The sequence below is a fragment of the Taudactylus pleione genome, unplaced genomic scaffold (genome assembly GCF_031769625.1).
Source record: "Taudactylus pleione unplaced genomic scaffold, aTauple2 ptg000089l, whole genome shotgun sequence".
NCBI lineage: Eukaryota > Metazoa > Chordata > Amphibia > Anura > Myobatrachidae > Taudactylus > Taudactylus pleione.
The window spans coordinates 3,761,053-3,779,455 of record NW_028284491.1 but is presented as its reverse complement, the minus strand read 5'-3'; the positions used below and the strand labels follow the sequence as shown (position 1 = coordinate 3,779,455).

Below are 18,403 nucleotides of genomic sequence, written 5' to 3'. Positions count from 1 at the left end.
TTAACCAGGCTGCTTCTTTTTCTACAGGTCTTCGTCTGGGATCTTTGAAGGTTCAAATATTGGCTCTGTCGATTTTCTTTCAGAAGAAACTAGCATTATTGCCGGATGTCCAAACATTTCTACAAGGGGTTGTCAGGTTACAACCTCCGTTTGTACCTCCAACGGCCCCATGGGATTTGGATCTCTCTTTTCTCCAGTCTTCCCTATTTGAACCTTTACAGACTGTGGAATTAAAATTATCATAGAAAGTGGTTCTCCTTTTGGCGCTCGCCTCTGCTAGGGGCACTTTCTTGTCATCCGCCTTACCACATTTTTCATGAGGATAGGGCTGAGCTACGTACGCAGTTATCTTTTTTGCCTAAAGGTAGTGTCTGCGTTTCACATCAACCAACCGATTGTGGTTCCGAGTTTAAAGACGATTCTTCGTCTTCCAGATCCCTAGACGTTGTCCGGGATATTCGGATTTATGTTGATAGGACTGCATCCCTCAGGAAGTCGGATGCGCTGTTTGTTCGACTTGATATGGCGCGTCCGGGCTGCCCGGCTTCTAAGGCAACTATTTCTAGATGGATTCGTCAGACAACCAGACAAGCCTATCTCCTACTTCAATCACAGCACATTCTACGCGCTCGGTGGGTCCTTCGGGGTCAGCTGCCCGCGGGTTTCCCTGAGTCAGCTTTGTCGGGCGGCCACTTGGTCAGGCCGGCATACTTTTGCAAAGTTTTACCGGTTTGACATGTTTGCGGCATATGCTTCATAGTATGGCCGTGCTGTTTTGCAGGGTTCTCAGCGCTCTCCCACCCGGGATGTGAGCTCTGGGACATCCCCACTGTACTGAGACTCCAGTGTCCCCTAGTGGATGAAGTAGAAAACAGGATTTTGGTACATACCGATAAATCACTTTCTCCAATTCCACAGGGGACACTGGACGCCCACTTGGCGCTGTTCTACCTGCATTGGTTATTGTTCTTCCTAGTTTTTCTTCAAGGTCTGCTTGATTTGTTTGTATATTTGCTTGTTTGTTTATGCATGTTCTAGATTCTCTTCTCCTCTATTATTCTATTTTCCAGCTCTCCACAGGCACAGTTTCTTAAGACTGACCTGTAGGGGGGGGGTAAAGAGGGGGAGGAGCTAGCTACTATTCAGATTGATTAAAGTGCCAGCTCCCGGTTATCCCACATCTATACCCCACTACTGAGACTCCAGTGTACCTGTGGAATTGGAGAAAGGGATTTATCGGTAAGTACCAAAATCCTGTTTTTCCTTTGTACATATAAATGAGCATTGAGGACACTTCAACCCACTGTCAAAACATTTTAATGATTTCTGCATTAGAAACTACAAACAATTCACTTTAATTTTTTATTAAAGCGAACCAAAAGTAATCAATACAGTGGGTTTGCATTAAGAGGGCATTTAGTTTGTAGAAGGGTTATATACTAGAAAGCATTGTGTCATTGCAAAATTATCCTCTCTTCACATATGTGCGAGAACTGGAGCAGTCATTTGTATCTCTAGCCTCTGTGACAGATATACTGGCTGATATATGTACAACAGCTTAAAGTTTATCTGTCTTGTGTGTTTAGGCTTAAACTGGGACTTCAGATTTTCTGTTGTGCCATATGCGACACATGAGTAATCTGAATTTGCTTTTAAATTTAGGGATATACTCAATTGAGCAATGTCCCATTGGAGCCTTGCACGCGATGCTTCTGTGCACATTTATGGTACATAAAACAATGCTGATTTTTGCTCATACCAGAGCAATGTTTATTGTCAAAAACATACTGCAGACACATCAGACAAGACTACAACGGTATTGTACAACACTTTGCATGTATTTATATTAATGTTATATAAAAATGTTCCTTCAGTTACTCTTCTCTATATAGATAAAATAAAGTTCCTAGTTTACGGGTCTGCCTGTTCGTTCGAGCTAATCCACTGGACGGATTTTGATGGGGTTTTCACTATTCTATACAACATTGGTTGAGGAATACTTAGGTGTATTTATCTGTGACAAAAGGGAACAAAGCAGTGACGACTTCAGTGAAGCAAAGTCACAGAAAAAAACAAAAAAAAGTATTGCACGAAGCTGCTGTATAGGTGCTGGCTAGGGTGCTGAAACAGCAAGACAGCATCTGAAACTGAGGCTTGGAATGAAGAAAGTGTTAGTGAGTGACTGACTGACTGCTGCAGGGTCCAGGGATGTGTTCGGCTTGTCTCTCTGAGACAGAGTCAATCAGACATATCATTGTGCCCTGTTGCTTAGCAGCAGCCTAGAGATGAGAGGGAGTCAAGGACTGAGCAGGGTCACATCTGAAGCAGACTGAGATGCAGCTTCCAACGAACCCATGAAGATGCCCTGATGCAGACACCGTGGCCAAGAAGGAGCCAGGGGAGGCATAGCTATCAGGAATTGGAAAAAAAAAAAAAAAAAACACACATTGGAACAACATTGGATGATTTCCATGGTGCCATATATCGGAACGCCACCATCATATAGTAAAAACACTACCATAGCAACAAAAACATTGATTAGTAACCAGCGGATTCTGATGTCCATCCCTACACTGAACCTACAGGAGGACTCCAGCCACCACTCCTCCACCATGAAGTGCTCCCTCTCCAGCCTCCTGGTCACGCCCTCGGTGAACAGGAGGCACCTCCCATAGAAGTCAGCGCTGTTCACGGCAAGGAAGCTCAACAGGAAGCTCAGAAAATACAGGGTACATTGTGCAGAGAGGACACTCCTCATCGCTATGTTTGGCAGGGGTGCACAAGGAGGCTGCAGAAGTATGCACAGGTGCCCAGGCCCAGGAGACATGGTGCTGATAAAGCTTACGGTAGCTGCAATACAAATCTATCATCCATAATCCTACTGCTCTTCCCAGCACATCTCAGTGGCCGGGTCCCAGCCAGCTGCAGGGCAGCAACAGTGGGGGTTGTGGTAACACTGGAGAGATGCAGGGGGTAGGGGTTGTGGTGAGATTCAGGGGACTATGGTGACATGGCATAGGTTATGAGATGCAGGGGGTTGTGGCGGGCGGAAACCGCTCCAGTGCAAAGCCAGGGCGGGTCACTAGTAAAGCATTTATAAAGTCAGTCAGAAAGCTATTGCTATGAATAGCCTTCTTTCAAAGTGGAATGTGTAATGTTTTATGCTACGGCAACTATTATCAATAAAGAAACGTCAGAAATGACTTCATAGCATTTCTTGGACCATATTATAACCACGTTTGCAGGCAAACTCAAGTGAAAAATTGTGTCACTGACACAAAAAAAAAAAAAAAGGATAGGGGCCCCTTGCCTCAAATACTTCTAAAGCATTTTTATTCTGAAAAGTTTTTGGAAATGTATTTTTAGGATTGGCTGCATTTATCAACGGTTTCATGCAGCTTATTTGTTCAGTACTAAATAAAATACCAGAGACGTAAACCATTGTTCTTTATGGAGCTATTTAATAAGTTCTGTAAAAGGTAAAGCTTAGCGTCTGGAGCTTATCTCAATTACCTAGCATCATCTGAAAATGCCATTAGTTTGTCTTACAGCAGTACATTCTTGATGGCGGCCCTGATGGGTAAGGGCCTTGACTAACCAGAGGGCCTACTGCTTGACGATGACTATATTGTGCCTTCTTTGGGTCACACTCAGACACGCCTCCAAGAGGACAAGGCCATGTCCCCTGCTGCACGTAAAAAGCACCCCTGAAGTGGTCTCGTATCCAGCACCAGTCCCTGACAGATATCCTAGCAACCCTGTTACCTACTGGCGATATAGTGACTGAGAGGTATCGTCTGAACCCTCACCTCTCCCATCCATTTTAGACAATATCCCTTTCCTCAGATCGGCAGCCATTACAGAGCAAAAAAACTGGGTCAGATCCCAGAAGTAAACAATAGTTCTCCCTTTAGTTTGGACAGAAACTGCTGTTTTTGGCAACAGTTTCTTCTTAAATAGCCACAATACTTAGGGGGGGTATCTAATTAGCAGCGCTAAAGTAGTGCTGCTAATTGATCACGGCGGGGCTATCCTATTAGCCTCGAAGTGCCGTCCGATGCCGGCACTTATCGTGGATATTTTTCAGGACCTGATGTGTCCTGAAAAATAATCCACGGTAAATGCGGTTTTTCACCCCAAAAAAGGAGAACACACATAGGTATGTGAGTTTATCGGGGACCCCATGTGTTTTCGTGAGATATATCCTATTATTTTGTTGAAAATAATATGATAGGGTAAAAAACAGGGATAATCGGCAAAAAATCCCTGTTTTTTGCTGATCGCAGGGATTCATTAGCACCTGAACAATGTTCGGGGCTAATTGGATACTGCTTTTAATCTGTCACAGCCACGAATAATGCCGATAAAAAGGTGAAAGTTAACTTAGTGTTCACTATAGGTTCGGCGCCGGACCTAGAGAAAGGGCACTACTGCCCACTCCTAAGGTGCGTGTGCCCGAAAAGGGGGCATGGACAATTAAAAGGGGGGGGGGTGTCTTTATGACACATCCCCCTTCTGTCAGTCTTAGGGGCGTGCCAGGCAGTCCCCAAGTGCTGTGGTCACTGTGAATGTGCCCGGCGTCCAGTCACCGGTGGTGACCGCTGCACCGCCGTTTTCCCCACACGTGGGACACTGCAGCCTGCAGGAGGGGACAGAACCCGCAGGCTGTTTCAGCGGGGCACCACGCCGGAGGGCAGGGTGCTGTCTGCCCTTTAGAAATAGGGCAAAGCGCTAGTTAACTGGCACTGGCCACAAATTTCAATAATTAGTCCTCTGGGTCTTATAGTTTACACTTATATTAGTGTCTATTTTATACAATAGGTATTTTATATTTAGTAGTCTTTTTAGAGGAGCAGCTGTTCAAACAAGCAGCCCCTTTTAAACAAGCAACTGACGGCTTACATAAGTATTCATACATATGACAGTCATCATCGAGAGTAAAACCAGTTTTGCAATCTCAGTTTTCGCGGACCGAAAGCTGCCAGGAGTGGGTGGATCGGTGATTTACATACTAAAAGCAAACATTGAAAACAAAATTGTAGAATAGCAGAAATAATTTGCTTCAACTGTCATTTTTAGTGCGATATGTAAGCAAGTAATAAAATCAAATGCACTGCAGCGTAAACTGCTGGCTGGTAAATGTTTTATTTGGGTTAAGTTCCACTTTATATCACAACCAATGTGACCAAAGATCGTTATTTTAAGCCTGAAGAAGAAAACAGACAGAATAAGAGAAAAACCTGTTTAACAAGGCGATTCTGAAACATTTACTTACTAAGCATAACTGCATTTCCTAGTTGAGCAAATGCTAGAGAACAACCTACATGTGCACCAGTTACCATTCCTTCCTTTCCATGTTAAAAAAGGGAAAACACTGTCTCTTTGTTTAAAACTCATCTCCTTCATTACAATGCCAGGTAATACAATGTCACATGTTATTAGACAGACCGGATCCAGTAACGCAATAAGCTGTGTAATAATGGAGTGCTTTGTACTTGGTATATGGTCTTATGACAATGAGGGGGATAACGTATTTGTTACTACGCTGCTGTGGTGCGATTTAGATTGCATCTATTTAGAAGCATAGGCTGTTTTTAACAAGATTTTAACAATATTTACCACTAACTGGTTTAAACTAGGGGTGAGCGGGTTCGGATTTCTGAAATCCGAACCCCCCCGAGCCCCCCCGATCCGAGTCCGATCCGAGTCAGGCTCGACTTTTCCCGCCTGACTCGGATCTGAAATCGAGGCAAAACGTCATCATCCCGCCTTCCGAGTCTCGCGGGTTTTGGATCCTATATAAGGTACCCGCGTCGGCGCCATTTTCTCACTCGGCTGTGGACAGTGAAGAGGGAGGGTGGGAGTTAGGGCTGTGTAGTGTAGTGTAGTGTAGTGCTGCTGTTGTCCACTACTTCAAAGTCCATAGGGGCTGGCTGTGTTGTGCTGTGCTGCTGTTGTTAATAGGGGCTGTGTCCACTACTTCAAAGTCCATAGGGGCTGGCTGGACTGTGTTGTGCAGTCAGTTCTCCATAGGGGCTGTGTCCACTCCAAAGTCCTGTGCAGTGTCCCAGTCCTAAAGGAGTGCTGTAGTGTTGTCCAGGGGGTGCTCTGTCCATCAGGGGTGCTCCCCCCAAGTGCTAAAAAAATAATATATTTTCTGTGTTTGTGAATTGTGTGCGCAGTAGCCGCACGTGCATCAACAAAGTAGTGCCAAGCGTGCGCCTGTGTCATAAGTAAAGGGCCGGCTGGCTTGACCGTTAAGGGTGCTGTAACCCCCGAAAGTACACTCCAGTCCAAACCAAAAAAAAAATTATTTTCTGTGTTTGTGAATTGTGTGCGCAGTAGCCGCACGTGCATCAACAAAGTAGTGCCAAGCGTGCGCCTGTGTCATAAGTAAAGGGCCGGCTGGCTTGACCGTTAAGGGTGCTGTAACCCCCGAAAGTACACTCCAGTCCAAACCAAAAAAAAAATTATTTTCTGTGTTTGTGAATTGTGTGCGCAGAAGCCGCACGTGCATCAACAAAGTAGTGCCAAGCGTGCGCCTGTGTCATAAGTAAAGGGCCGGCTGGCTTGACCGTTAAAGGGTGCTGTAACCCACAAAGTACACTCCAGTCCAAACCAAAAAAAAAATTATTTTCTGTGTTTAGCCGCACGTATATATCAAATCGATATAACATAAATGGAGGACCAAACTTTCTCCGATAAAAATAAAATAGAGAAAGATCAAGAACCACTTCCTCCTAGTGCTGAAGCTGCTGCCACTAGTCATGACATAGACGATAACATGCCATCAACGTCGTCTGCCAAGGCCGATGCCCAATGTCATAGTAGAGGGCACATACAATCCCAAATGGCAAAGTTCAGGAAAATGACCTTGAAAAAGACATTTAAATCAGCTGAAGAGAAACGTAAACTTGCCAATATGCCATTTACGACACGGAGTGGCAAGGAACGGCTAAGGTCGATCCCTAGTATGTTCATGACTAGTGGTTCAGCTTCACATGACGATGGAAGCCCTCCTCCCACTAAAAAAATCAAAAGAGTTAAGCTGGCAAAAGCACAGCGAAGAACTGTGCTTTCTAAGAAGATATCACAAATCCCCAAGGAGAGTCCAAGTGTGGTGGTGGTTGCGATGCCTGACCTTCCCAGCACTGGACGGGAAGAGGTGGCTCTTTCCACCATTTGCACGCCCCCTGCAAGTGCTGAAAGGAGCACCCACAGTCCACTTGCTGATATGCAAATTGAAGATGTCACTGTTGAAGTACAACAGGATGAGGATACTGGTGTAGCTGGCGCTGAGGAGGAAGTTGGCGAGGAGGATTCTGATGGTGATGTGGTTTGTTTAAATCAGGCTCCGGGGGAGACAGTTGTTGTCCGTGGGATGAAAAAGCCCATCACGGTCATGCCTGGGCAGAAGACCAAACATTCCACCTCTTTGGTCTGGCAATATTTCTATCCAAATCCGGACAACAACTGTCTTGCCATATGTACCATATGTAAAGGTGAAATAAGTAGGGGTAGGGACGTCAACCACCTAGGAACATCCTCCCTTATACGGCACCTGCAGCGCGTTCATAAAAAGTTACTGTCAAGTTCAGAAACTTTGGCTAAGACCGTAAGCAGTCCAGGGACACCTAAATCCCGTTGTCCTGTTGTATCCAAGCGCCTGCAAACCACACCGTCAACTCCCTCCTCGTCAATTTCCTCCTTAGTTAGGATCGGAAGTAGTCCTGCAGGCCATGTCACTGGCATGACTGACTCTCCTATCCGGGATTCCTCCGGAGGATCCTGCATTGCTACGCCTACTGCTGCCGCTGTTGCTGCTGCTGGGAGTCGTTCATCATCCCAGAGAGGAAGTAGGAACACCACTACTTTTACTAAACAATTGACCCTCCAACAGTCCTTAGCGAGGAGGATGAAGTACGACAGCAGTCATCCTGAAGCAAAACGTATAACTGAGGCCTTGACTGCTATGTTGGTGTTAGACGTGCGTCCGGTATCCGCCATTAGTGCAGTGGGATTTAGACAATTGATGGAGGTAGTGTGTCCCCGGTTCCAAATCCCGTCTAGATTCCACTTCACTAGGCAGGCGATACCGAGACTGTACAGAAACGTCAGAAAAAGTGTCCTCAGTGTCCTGAAAAATGCCGTTGTACACAATGTCCACTTAACCACGGACATGTGGACAAGTGGAACAGGGCAGACTAAGGACTATATGACTGTGACAGCCCACTGGGTAGATGTATCACCTTACGCAGCAACAGCAGCAGCGTCACCAGTAGCAGCATCTCAGAAATGCCAGCTCGTTACAAGGCAGGCTACGCTGTGTATCACCGGTTTCAGTAAGAGGCACACCGCCGACAACCTCTTAGAGAAACTGAGGGAAATCATCGCCCAGTGGCTTACCCCACTTAGACTCTCCTGGGGATTTGTGATATCTGACAACGCCACCAATATTGTGCGGGCATTACATCTGGGCAAATTCCAGCACGTCCCATGTTTTGCTCACACAAACTTGGTGGTGCAGAATTTTCTGAAAAGCGACAGGGGCGTGCAGGAGACGCTTTGGGTGGCCCGAAAAATTTCTGGCCACTTTCGCCATTCAGCGACTGCGTGCCGAAGACTGGAGCGCCAGCAAACACTCTTGAACCTGCCCCGCCATCACCTGAAGCAAGAGGTTGTGACGCGGTGGAACTCAACCCTCTATATGCTTCAGAGGATGGAGGAGCAGCAAAAGGCCATACAAGCCTATACATCCACCTATGACATAGGCAAAGGAGGGGGTATGCACCTGACTCAAGCGCAGTGGAGAATGATTTCCGTGTTGTGCAAGGTTCTCCAGCCCTTCGAACTTGCCACACGTGAAGTCAGTTCAGACACTGCCAGCTTGAGTCAGGTCATTCCCCTCATCAGGCTTTTGCAGAAGCAGCTGGAGAAAGTGAAGGAGGAGCTAAGACGGAGCGATTCCGCTCGGCATGTGGGACTTGTGGATGAAGCCCTTCATTCGCTTTGCCAGGATTCCAGGGTGGTCAATCTGTTGAAATCAGACCACTACGTTTTGGCCACCGTGCTCGATCCTAGGTTTAAAGCCTATGTGGTGTCTCTCTTTCCGGCCGACACAAGCCTGCAGAGGTGCAAAGACCTGCTGGTGAACACACTGTCAGCTGAAGCGGAACGTGACACGTCAACGGCTCCTTCTTCATTTTCTCCTGCAACTGGGGCTGCCAGGAAAAAACTTAGGTATCCTAAGCAACCCGCTGGCGGTGATGCAGGGCAGGCAGGACCAAGTTTGGACATCTGGTCCGGACTGAAGGACCTGGCAACAATTTCTGACATGTCTACTGTCACTGCATATGATACTGTCACCATTGACAGAATGGTGGAGGATTACATCGGTGACAGCATCCAAGTAGGCATGGCAGACAGTCCATACCTGTACTGGCAGGAAAAAGAGGCAATTTGGAGGCCCCTGTACAAACTGGCTCTATTTTACCTGAGTTGCCCCCCCTCCAGTGTGTACTCCGAAAGAGTGTTTAGTGCAGCCGGGAACCTTGTCAGCGAAAGGCGTAGGAGGTTGCTTCCACAGAATGTGGAGAAGATGATGTTCATCAAAATGAATTATCAGCTCTTCCAGGGAGACCAGCCTCCAGAAGGTACAGAGGGACCTGTGGTGGTGGATTCAAGTGGGGACGAGTTAATACTTTGTGAGGATGAGGATGTACACACTGAAGAGGGTGAGGAATCGGTGGATGAGGAGGATGAGGATGACATCTTGCCTCCATAGAGCCAGTTTGTGCAGGGACACATTAATTGCCAGCTTGTTTTGTGGGGGCCCAAACGAACCAATCATTTCAGCCACAGTTGTGTGGCAGACCCTGGCGCTGAAATGATTGGTTTGTTAAAGTGTGCATGTCCTGTTTATACAACATAAGGGTGGGTGGGAGGGCCCAAGGACAATTCCATCTTGCACCTCTTTTTTTTCTTTGCATTATGTACAGTTTGGGGCCTAGTTTTTCAAACTGCCATCCTGTCTGCCACTGCAGTTTCACGCCTAGATGGGTCACGTGTTTGTGCCGCCCACTCGTGTCGCTTAGCATAGTCATCCAGCTACCTCGGTGCAACGTTTTGGACATAAAAACACTATTGTGAGGTGTGAGGTGTTCAGAATAGACTGGAAATGAGTGGAAATTAAGGTTATTGAGGTTAATAATAGCATAGGAGCAGAAAAACCTACAAATTCTGTGATTTTAGCTGTTTTTATGCTTTTTTAAAAAAAAATACAGATCCAAAACACAAAACCCAGAACCCAAAACACGGAAGGGTGGTTTTGGCAAAACCAATCCAGATCCAAAACACGAAGAAAGATCCAGATCCAAAACCAAAACACGAAAAGTGGCCGGTGCACACCCCTAGTTTAAACTAGTACTATGGGGTCAATGTACACTGCAGCGCAATGTATGAGCAATGCATTTTGCATGCATAATTGGGAGAGATTCAATTATTTACGCCTGCGGCTGTTACTAATGGGTGCCCGGCAAAGCAATTCAATAGGTTCTCCGATCAAGCGTGAATGCTGGGGGCGCACAGATTTTTGCCATCATCCTCCTGAGGTGGCGAGCAAAAATAGGCAAAAAGTCTTGGTTTTGGTCGCTCAAACAGCTGTTTGGACGCGCTAACCAGGACTTTAGACGAGTTCAGCCATTTCATGAGGCTAAACCCAGTCTATTTGGGCACAATATGCGCAAAAAGGCATGGGCACCAAAAACAACTGAATATTGCCCCCAATCTCCCTTCACTTTAGACAGGAGTTCTGGCATGATAAAACAATGGGGGCGATTCAATTATTAGTGTCGGCAGCTGTCAGTGCAGGGCGCCCGACAGAGGTTAACAATATGAGATAGCAAAGGACTGGCGCTAAGAACTGTGGTGAATGTTCTCTAAAACCTCTACAAATGACCTTTTACCATTATGACAAATGGAAAAGACATTTAGGGCAATATTCAATTTGAGGCGAAAAGTCCAAGGTCGGACTTTTCGCCATCTTCGCCGTTTTATGCAGGGATAAAGTGTCGGGCGTGAGCCCGCTTATCCCCGTATTCAATTAGGATCCGGCGAAAACGGTACCCGGCGAAAAGGTAAGTATTGTAAAGTCCTGTCAGTTTTGGGGAAATCAGCCTGACACCCCCCAAAAGATGGTCTGACATGGGGGATCACTATGGGTACCCCCAAATTGGCCTGCTGAAGGTATTCGGAGTTTTTAAATAGCCGTGGCAGGTGCATAAATGCGCCTGTGAAGAAGTGGTGAAGAATAGCATTTATCTTTTTTTTGGGGGGGGGGGGGAGGGGGGAAATAACTAGTCTCATCAAATTTGAGTACACAAAAATGGGTGCAAGCATGTTTTTAATTCCCTAAAATGATTTTTTTAAAATTCTTCAAAAATGCACCTGCCGCAACCACCCGCATTCTAGAAAACACCTGCCGCATACCATGGCTATTTCTCTAGTTTTTAAGTTTGTTCCCCCCAATATTTTTTTTTTGCCCCCAAAATGAAAGTGCCTTTTTTTGGGGTGTCCACAGGAATTTTTTAAAAATTTGACACAGATTACATTAAGGGGACATTCCCAAGGCTGCAGGCTATTTTTCTTAATTCTGCACCCCAAAACCCCAATTCTGCACCTTTTTTTCGCCACCCAAACAGTGGTGAAAACTTATCCCCGTTTTTTACAAAGCCTTACATATAAAGAAATTACCATATGGGCACAGGGTGTAACCCTTATTCTCTTCTCACCGTTAAGTGGTGGTGTGGAGGGCTATGCTACCGGGTTGGGTATGAAATACCGGTATTCAGGATGCCAGCTGTCAATATACCGGCAGCAGAATCCCGATGCACAGAATCCCGACAGGAGTCCAGTAAGTATGGTAACCCTCCCTCTTACCCTCTGTTCCTGCATTCTAACCCTAACCCTCCCAGGTAGTGCCTAAACCTAATACTCCTACCTTAGTGCCAGAACCTAACCCACCCCCAGGGGTGCCTAACCCTAACCTCCCCCCTCTGTAGCCTAACCTTAACACTCCCCGCCCCCGCGGCTAAGACCTAACCGGCCCCGCTATACTTACAATCAGAATGCCGACTGTCGGGACTCCGGTGTTGGCATCTCCACTACTGTCAGGCTTCCGGCGCCAGCAGTGGGGATCCGGCGCCAGGATTTCGGGTGCCGGCATTCCGGCTGTAGGCATAGTAACTACGTCCCATGCTACCAAAGCATTTGTAGTTCCGGGAAGATGAGCTCGGCACCACTGCAGGTGGCTTACAGGAAGCTCCATACCTGAAGAATATATATCCGAAACGCGTTGCATGGAGGCCATGAGGGGGACAAAAAGTTTAGTTTGATCATCAACTATACCCATCTACCTGTAAGCCATCTGCTTCCATTTGTCATAATGGTTAATGGTCATTTGTACAGGTTTAGAGAACATTCACCACTGTTCTTAGCGCCGGTCCATGGCTATCTCATACTTTTAACCATTGCTGTGGAAAGTGGGCATTTCTTTCCTATGTAACTAAGGAGACTGCAGATTGTAATTAATTCTATGCATCACGATATCCCTTTATCTTTGCTTTAGGCGCCCAACAAAGAAATTCAATTGTTGCTTCATTCGGGCGCGATAGTCACCAGTGCCGGTATTTCTGCCCACCCTCTCCTGAGGAGGCGAGCAGAATTGTGCAACAAGTTCTGGTTTTGGGTGCCCAAACTGCTGTTTGGGTGCCCTAACCAGGACTTTAGTCGGGTTTAGATGTTTTACGCAGCTAAACCCGGTCTAATTAGGCACAACAATTGCAATCATTAATGGGCGCCCAAAAACAATTGAATTGTAACTTTGCCTGCCATTAGAGTGGCTTAAAAAACAATTGACCTGGGATGTGAGTGGTGAGTATACGCGATAGCAGATCAATGACCTCTCTCCAAAGAATTTATATCTTCGGACAGGTCCACCAAATGTGAAGGAAAGTACCTTCAGCTGGGCAACGCCTCCAACAGCTATCCGAGGTGCCGGGACTTAATTAATAACTATAATATGCACATAAAAGTTCCACCACTTTTATGTGCATATTATGGTTATTAAATAAATACATCCCATGGTGCAGTTTTACCATTTCATAAAACACAGTTTAATGCATGGCTTGAGTAACCGATTACCAGTCAGCCAATTATGGGCAGCAACTCAGTGCATAAAAACATGCAGAAACGGTCAAGGTTCAGTTGCTCAGCCCAAGCAGCAGAATAAATGAGGGAGAAAAGTGAGTGACTGCAATGGTTGCTGGTGCCAGCCAGGATGGTTGGAGCATCTCAGAAGTTGCTGATCTCCTGAGATTCTTACACACAACAGTTTTACAAACAATAAATACATTAATATATCAGTCAGGGGTCAATTGCAATTTCCTATTACACAGGCTAAAGACGAGCAAAGGCTGCAATTTGTTTTTTAAAACCAAAAAGTACAATCTTGAGCACACTCTAATGGTGCAAAATAAACAGAGTACTACATAATCAGCACACAGGCGCGTCATGCGTAGGATACCCAGAGGAGACAGCACACAGGCGCGCCATGCGTAGGATACCCAGAGGAGACAGCACGCAGGCGCGTCATGCGTAGGATACCCAGAGGAGACAGCACACAGGCGCGCCATGCGTAGGATACCCAGAGGAGACAGCACACAGGCGCGCCATGCATAGGATACCCAGAGGAGACAGCACACAGGCGCGCCATGCATAGGATACCCAGAGGAGACAGCACACAGGCGTGCCATGCGTAGGATACACAGAGGAGACAGCACACAGGCACGTCATGCGTAGGATACACAGAGGAGACAGCACACAGGCGCGCCATGCGTAGGATACCCAGAGGAGACAGCACACAGGCGCGCCATGCGTAGGATACCCAGAGGAGACAGCACACAGGCGCGCCATGCGTAGGATACCCAGAGGAGACAGCACACAGGCGCGTCATGCGTAGGATCCGCGGAGACAGCACACAGGCACGTCATGCGTAGGATACACAGAGGAGACAGCACACAGGCGCGCCATGCGTAGGATACACAGAGGAGACTGCACACAGGCGCGCCATGCGTAGGATACACAGAGGAGACAGCACACAGGCGTGCCATGCGTAGGATACACAGAGGAGACAGCGCACAGGCGTGCCATGCGTAGGATACGCAGAGGAGACAGCACGCAGGCGCGTCATGCGTAGGATACGCGGAGGAGACAGCACGCAGGCACGTCATGCGTAGGATACCCAGAGGAGACAGCACGCAGGCGCGTCATGCATAGGATACGCAGAGGAGACAGCACGCAGGCGCATCATGAGCAAAGCACAATGCAAAAATAAGAAGGCACCTCAGTGACATAAGTACAATGCACTACAAAAGTAACAGCACACAGAAATACAGAACTCAGTGAGGTGCTATGAGCCCAGCAGCACAGATAACCCAGAGATGTGAGCTGGCAGGATGCCCACACAGGGAACATGGTCAGACACAGGAAGCAGCAGGCTTTGTACTCGTATGAGAGACGTCACATGATGCACAGAGCAGTGACATGGCCAGCACCTCACTCCCCACACACCACACCCACAACGTGACACAGGGCTGGAATCATCCACAGCTGCTGTAGAACTACAAGTCCCAGCGGGCCCCGCAAGCCTATGAATGCCGGGCTGGAGCCCTCATCCTATAAACTGTAGCATAGTATGCCTGGCGCTGACCTGGAGGCCGGATACAGCAGGACCAGACATGGCACACAGTACCGGTTGCACACCCCTGTCACATTACACACGGCCATATACATACACCGCACTGACCTGCCTGCGCCCGCCGCCACCTGCAGTTACCGCCTCAGATCTCTCCCACCACCTCCCGTGTCAGGAAGAGCAGCCGCTTCCGTACTCTACTGCCTAGCTCTCTCTGACACTGCGCCGCTGCCATAGCAACAGCTGTGACTGACACTGGGGGAGGGCGGGGCCGTTGCCATGGAATCACTGCCTCAGACAAAACTTTATTGAGAAGGCGACACGTGCTCGAACCCCGCCCATTGTCGGCTGCTGGATGACGCGCCCTCACGAGCGTGCGCGAAGAATCCTCTTCATCTTCCGGGTATGGGCAAAACTAAGTGTCGCCCACTTGCAAGATGGCGCCAAGCAAGGCCGGAAGTTCTCTGTAGGGATTAGTTCCGGGTTGGGCGTTGCTGACAGTTTTCAAGTGGAGCTATCTCATTCCTTTGTAGAGGTCTGTCAGGTGGGTATAATTGGTTGGGTTGTGTGGGTTGTGCAGGGTGTGTCACTCGCTGTGGCATTTCTAATCGCACCTAATGCATTTATTCTCAGCCGCTTGGTGGCAATGACTGCTGGTAATTGTAGTTTCTAGTGCAATTTAAAAGCCACAGGTTAAACTATTGTACCTAGTATACTCTGATGTAATTGTGTACTTACAGATAGCAAGGTTGTGACGTCAGAGGTCCTTTCTCTAACTTGGATCTAGCAACAACCCTGATGTTAAGCCTTCTAAAGAGGACAGATGAGGAAGTTGCATATATCAGCCAATCAGTTTCCAGCTAGCATTTTATAGAATGTACTAGATGATAGCCAGAAGCTGATTGGCTGCTATGGGTGACACCTCTACTTACCCTCTATAGAAGGTTTGTGCTGTTTTTTTAAATTACATCAATTAAATAATATTCTATGATAGATGAATGCGTGGAAGTGTGATTGGTAAATGTCAGGGCTCAGAATAGAGAGGGTTTCCTGACCTCCAATAAAGGATACATTATGGTGTCATTATAGTTAGCCGTGGTAACAGCACCTGAACTCGCTCCTTCCCCTCCCCTTGACTAGTTTTTTGTTAATATGCGCAGCCCTAGAGGGCAGCAACCAAAACAAGGAGTCTCAAGCTAATGTAAGTGTGGCATATGGTGGAGTGGGTCGTCTCACACGTACTTTAATCAACCCCTTTGTCTCAATATATTAAAACTAGTTGTAGTTACACACACAGGGCTCAAGACCATATCATAGCCCCCCCCCCCCGCCTCTGGATTTTCACCAGGGGACTCTCTATGAAAGTAAAATGTATATACTAGTCGGTACTGTACCTTTTAGGTAAAATAGCTCATTGACTTGCCCCAATGAGATCACTAATTGCTACGGCATTGTTTCTACTTCAGGGTCCATAGGGGGTCCACAGGGTTGACCTTGGGGTATAGCTGGATCTGGATCCACGGGCACCACGCAGTTAAAGCTTTGCCGCTCCCAGGATGCACTTGGGTCCGTCCTCCTCTATACCCCGCCCCGGCCACAGGCACCTCAGTTTTAGTTGGTGCCCGTCCGGAGTCGGGTCACCCTGTCGCAGTGGGGCTGCAGGAGCAGCCCCATAGCTTTATTTTAAAAGAGAATTTTTTTTTTTTTTTTTCTACTTTTTTTACACTGTTAGAGCGGCAGCATCAGACTGTCCTTTAGGACGTCCACGCTGCCGCTCCTCCCCGCTGGCGCCGCGACGCCAGTACAGCTCTGGGGATCGCGGCGGGACCCCAGAGCCTGTATTAGCCGGGCTCTGGGGACTCCCTTGACTGCTGCCGGACGCGACGGGGATCAGGTAAGCCGCGGGTCGCCGCGTGCGGCGGCCCGCGGATACTTTCTATGCAGTCAGAAGCCTCCGGTCTCTGGGGACAGACCGGAGGCGCTAGCGGCGGCGGGCTCCCCCTCAATTGAGGAATACCCCGCGTGTCCGCTAGACCACCAGGGTATCAGGCTGGTAGCGGGACCGGCAACCCGGGGGTTAATTGCTAGCCAGGGAGGCAGCCTTCCCTGTCTAGCGGCTCCTCCCCTCAGCTCAGCGCGCCTTTCAACTAGGAGTCTGGCGTCGCTGAGCTGCTCTTATCTCTCGGCCACTCCTCCTCTGAGGTCTCCGGCGGCCATCTTTACTGGCACATCGCAGACTCCCAGGCGGTATCAAGTGGACCGGTCCCCCTGTGTACCTCTCCCCTGCTAAAGGACAGTGTACACAGCGCTATAGCCCTCCCAGACACTGAATCTGGGCGGTTGATTGTAGCGGAAGGTGCAGTGAGTACTAACTTTTCTGCATTGTATGTGACTATTGCTAGTGCTGCCTGTCTGTGACTTATTCTCCTTGCTGTCAGCTTATAACTATCCCTTTCCTTCTCCTACGGCCCGGCAGGTGTGTGGGGGAAGGGCGTTTTTCTGAGACCCTCACTTATATAAAACACGTATTTGTGGGGTCAGTCACATACTGTTGGGTGCTACACAGTACCATATCTGGGCTGTTGTGTCGCATACTGGTGAGTGCGCGGGTGTTAAAACCGTAATTCCTCTGGTGATACCTATTTCTTGTGATTTACGGTATCATGTCTGATGAGGAGACTGAGCGCTCTGTGGCTCCTGTGCTATTTTCCTGCAGACGTTGTGCTGCTGGAGTTGATGGGGAGGACTTATCTCAGGATGGTCTGTGCGGGCGGTGCCAGCTGGTACCGGGCCCCTCCAACCCCCCTGTATCACAGGACCCTCCTTGGGCGATGTTTTCACAGGTGCTGGCGTCTACCCCCGGGGCCCAGACTGTGGGTCCTTACTCGGGACTGCCTGTGTATGTGCAGTCTTCCCCAGGGACGCGTCAGTCTGTAGTGCCTTTGCAGAGTTTTGCTCCGACGGCTCCTCCGCCTTGGGTGGATGTTCTATCCAGCTCCGTACAGAGTCTGGCGGCTTCATCCTCGGCGTTTCAGTCCATGTTGCAAGGTGATGTGCCACCAAGGGTGTCTAAACGTCCGGTTGTGAGTTCACTAGCTGCGCAGTTGTCGGACTCGGAAGTGTCCTCAGATGATGGAGAAATCCATGAGGACTCTGACTCTGATGTCATGGGGCAGGAGGTGGAAGCTAAGTCCTCCATTAATGTTCCAGCCTTAGTTAGGGCGGTGCGGGCTATCCTACATGTTGAGGATGATGCGCCGGCTCCTAGGTCGAAGTTTCCTAATTTTAAAAAGGCCAAGGTGACTTCAACTGTGTTCCCCCTGTCTGATCAATTATCGGATCATATGGCGGCGGCCTGGCAATTACCTAGTAAGAGGTTCCATCCACAGAAGAGGTTGGCGGCGAACTTTCCTTTTCCTGAAGCTCATTGCAGGAAATGGGAAACTCCGCCGGCGGTGGATTCCCACGTTACCCGCTTGATCAAAAGCGCGACGCTGCCATTGCCGTCTATCTCCTCTTTGAAGGATCCCACGGACAGGAAGGTGGAGACTTGTTTAAAGTCCATTTATTCTCTTTCCGGGGCGGTGGCTCGCCCGTCCATGGCTATCTCCTGGGTGGCTAAAGCCATTGAGGCATGGGCCAATGCCTTGG

At 48.2% G+C, this 18,403-nt stretch overlaps 2 protein-coding genes across 6 annotated transcripts in view; one reads left to right on the top strand and one right to left on the bottom strand.

Moving 5' to 3' along the window:
- Positions 1–15,572, bottom strand: part of CAB39L (calcium binding protein 39 like) — a 99,316-nt gene extending 83,744 nt beyond the window's left edge. Inside the window, exon 1 of one of the 2 annotated variants that reach the window (XM_088469118.1) lies at positions 15,491–15,572. The gene's annotated coding sequence lies outside the window, so the exon portion shown is untranslated. Of the gene's footprint in view, positions 1–14,863; positions 15,033–15,490 lie in introns of those variants that run through there. The other variant, XM_088469116.1, reaches the window with a different exon arrangement.
- SETDB2 (SET domain bifurcated histone lysine methyltransferase 2) overlaps positions 15,188–18,403 on the top strand; it is a 48,767-nt gene continuing 45,551 nt past the window's right edge. For 3 of the 4 annotated variants that reach the window (XM_088469112.1, XM_088469110.1, XM_088469115.1), the window contains exon 1: positions 15,188–15,296. The gene's annotated coding sequence lies outside the window, so the exon portion shown is untranslated. Of the gene's footprint in view, positions 15,297–15,656; positions 15,697–18,403 lie in introns of those variants that run through there. The other variant, XM_088469111.1, reaches the window with a different exon arrangement.